The sequence below is a fragment of the Crocuta crocuta genome, unplaced genomic scaffold, assembly GCF_008692635.1.
Source record: "Crocuta crocuta isolate KB4526 unplaced genomic scaffold, BGI_CrCroc_1.0 scaffold1635, whole genome shotgun sequence".
Classification (NCBI taxonomy): Eukaryota; Metazoa; Chordata; class Mammalia; order Carnivora; family Hyaenidae; genus Crocuta; species Crocuta crocuta.
Window position 1 is genome coordinate 366,123 of NW_027528385.1, and position 4,146 is coordinate 370,268.

Genomic DNA, 4,146 nt, shown 5'->3' on the forward strand with positions numbered 1-4,146 from the left:
GCTGTTGTGTTTTGGCTGCTCTATCCTTCAGGCCAGTTCTCTTCAGAGGCTCTCCTTGCCTGTAGTGGCCACTATTTGGCCCCTGGCTTGAATGTGGTGAGTTTTAACTAGGTGTGCTCTAGTCTGCTTGTGAAATGAGATCTGATACCACCTTCACCAGAACGGAAGCCCTGCAGAATTCTCTTGTCAGGAGACTTGATATGAGCAGGGCTTTGTGCTGGTCTTCTAGGGGAGTAGCCCACAGAACTGGGACTGAGGCACATTTGACTGAGAACGGTAGTCCTGTCAGAGTACAGGGGCATGGAGCTCGGCGTAAGCAGGTTAGGCAGCCAGTGTCAGCAGTACACTGCTTCCTGCAGGTGGCTCTGTCTTTATGCTTTGGGAAGGGAGAGGGCAATGGTGCCAGCCAGCTCCTTTGATCTGGGAGACATCTCCTTGAGTGCTGCCTCTCATGGAATCTTTGTGGAGAGTGCATAGTCTCCATGTGTTGCCCTAGGCATTCTTCAGATTGCTGTCGCCGTGCTGTCTCATCCCAGGTTGTTTGCTTGCCTTCTCTCCAGGAACAGCACAGAGCTCTCTCGAGGTTCTATACCAACCAAGCCTGCTGACTTTTAAAACTCTAGGTTTTAAGCCTTGCTGATTGCCAGAAGTCATAAAATATAGCCCTTCTTGATTTCCAAACTTTGGAAAAATATTCTGTTTGTGTGTTCCCTGTGTACTCCTCTCTCTCACCCTTCTCTATGACCACAGCTACCTCCTCTCTGCAGCAGCTGTGATCTGTTTCTTCCCTAAGCCTTGCCTCTGAACTTCCTACTTTCTTTGATGTGTCCTCTTCTCTCCCTTTATTTGTAGAGTTTGTTCTGTCACTCTCAGGTTGATTTTTTTAAATATTGTTTTGGAAATGTGTTCAAACTTAAGTGACAATCAACTTAATACAGGCTGCTATATGCATGAGATGTTATATGTGAGCCTAAGAGTAACCACAAACAAAACACCAGTAATGGATAAAGCAAAAAAGGGAAAGGAATCCAAATATATCTTTAAAGAAAGCCAGAAAGCCATGAGAAAAAAGGGCATAAGAAAAGAACAGAGAACTACAAAATTAGTCATAAAACGAGTAACAAAATGGCAACTCTCCAGTCACAAACCTAGAGTGACAGGATGGATAAAAACGTCAGAACCATCTATATGCTGCCTACAAGAGATTCATTTCAGACCTAAAGACACATGCAGATTCCAAGTGAAGGGATAGAAAATATTCATTATACAAATGGAAATTCAAAGAAGGCCAGGGTAGCAATACTTCATATTAGACAAAATAGACTTTTAAAAAATCAGTACCAAGAGACAAAGAAGGACATGACATAACTATAGAGGGAACAATCCAACAAAGAGATTTAACAATTGTAAGTATTTATGCACTCAATATGAGAGCACCCAAATAGATACAGTGATAAACATAAAGGAGGTAATCCATAGTAATACAGTAATAGTAGGGAGAACTAACACTCGACTGATATCAATGGATGGATCATCCAAAGAGAAAATCAAAAAGGTAACAGTGGCTTTGAATGACCAATTAGACAAGATAGATTGAACAAATATATTCAGAACATTCCATGTTAAAACAGCAGAATACATATTCTTTTCAAGGGCACATGGAACATTCTCCATAACAGATCATATGCTAGGCCACAAAACAAGTCTCAACAAATTAAAAAAGACTGAAGTCACCGCATGCATCTTGTCTGACTGTAACACTATGAAACTGGACGTCAACCACAAGAAAAAAATCTGGAAATAACACAAATGCATGAAGGTTAAATAATATGCTACTAAACAATGAATGGGTCAATCAAGAAATCAAAAAAAAATACACGGAGAGAAATTAATACACAATAGCAATAGCTCAAACACAATAACACGATAGCCCAAAATGCTTGGGATGCAGCAAGAGCAGTCCTAAGAGGGAAAATTTTAGCAGTACAGGTCTACTTCAAGAAGCAAGAAAAATCTCCAATAAACAATCTGTACTTAAGAAGTTAGAAAAAGCTGAACATGCAAAAGCCAAAACTAGTAGAAGGAAAAAAATAATGATTAGAGCAGGAATAAACAAAAGAGAAACTTAAAAAGAGAAAGAAAAAGAAAGAAAACAAGAAAAGATTGATAAAGCCAGGAGTTGTCTCTTTGAAAATATCAATGAAATTAATAAATTTTTTGTTAGATTCAATTTAAAAAAAGGAAAAAAAAGGAGAAAGGACTCAAACAAAATAACGAGAAAAACAACCAACATCACAGAAATGCAAAGAATTTTACTACAAATTATATGCCATCACACTGGACAACCTGGAAGAAATGGATAAATTTCTAGAAACTTATAACCTCTGAAAACTGAATCAAGAAGAAAGAGATAGTAGGCACAGACTGATTACTGGCAATGAATTTAAATAAGTAATCTAAAATCACCCAAAATAAAAGTCCAGGATCAGATGGCTTTACAAATAAATTTTATCAAACATTTAAAGAATATTTAATACTGGAGCGCCTGGGTGGCTTAGTCGGTTAAGCGTCCGACTTTCGCTTAGGTCATGATCTCGCGGTTCGTGGGTTCGAGCCCCGCGTCGGGCTATGTGCTGACTGCCAGCTCAGAGCCTGGAGCCTATTTCAGAGTCTGTGACTCCCTGTCTCTCTGACCCTCCCCTGCTCATGCTGTCTCTCTCTCTCTCCGCTAGAAATAAATAAAAATATTTGGGGAAAAAAAGAATATTTAATACTATTCTCAGACTATTCCAAAAAAACTAAAAAAGGATAGACTCCAAATTCATACTGTGAATCCAGCATTGCCATAGCCAGAAAGAGATACTACAAATAATAAGAACTATAGGCCAATATCTCTGATGAACACAGATGCAAAAATCCTAATCATAATATTAGCAAACCAAATCCTACAATACTTAAAAAAAAATTATTCACCACTATCAAATAGGATTTATTCCTGCGATTCCAGGGTGGTCAATATTTGCAAATCAATCAATGTGATACATCACATCAACAAAGGAAAGGATAAATCATACGATCATTTTGATAAATGTGGAAAAGGCATTTGGCAAAGTACAACATCCATTCATGACAAAGACCCTCAAAAAAGCATGTTTAAAGGGAACATACCTCAACATAATAAAGGCCATATATGAAAAACCCACAGATAATATCATTCTCAATGAGGAAAAACAGCTTTTCTCCTAAGATCAGCAATAAAACAAAGATGTCCACTCTCACCACTTTTATTCAGCTGAAAGTTCTGGCTATGGCAATCAGACAGGAAAAGAAATAAAAGGTGTGTAAATTGATAAGGAAGAAGTAAAACTCACTATTTGAAGATAACGTGATACTATATATAGAAAACCTTAAAGACTCCACCAAAAAACTACTAGAACTGATAAATGAAACTCATTAACATCACAGGATACAAAATCAATGTACAGAAACTAATTGTACTTGTATACGTTAATAATGAAGTAGCAGAAAAACAAATTAAGAAAATAATCCCTTTTATAATTGCACCCAAAATAATAAAATGCCTAGAAGTAAACTTAACCCAGGAGGTAAAAAACTATAAAACAATGACTGAAGAAATTGAAGCTAACACAAACAAATGGAAAGACATCCATGCTCATGGATTGGAAGAACAAATATTGTTAAAATGTCCATAACACCCAAAGCAATCTACAGGTTTAGTACAATCCATATCAAAATACCAATGGTATTTTTCAGAGAACCTGAACAAATAATCCTAAAATTTGTGTGGAACCAGAAAAGACCCAAATAGCCAAAATAATCTTGAAAAAAAGAAAAAAAGAAAGGAAGAAACCAAAGCTGGAGTGATCACAATGCCAGATTTCAAGTTTTATGATAAAGCTTTAATAATCAAAACAGCCTGGTACTGGCACAAAATATAGACACCTAGATAAATGGACAGGATAGAAAGCCCAGGAATAAACCCACAATGTTATGGTCAATTAATTTTCAACAAAGTGAGCAAGAATATGCAATGCGAAAACAATAATCTCTTCTGTAAGTGGTGCCGGGAAAACTGGACAACTACATGCAAAAGAATGAAACTGGAACGCTTTCTCACACCATACA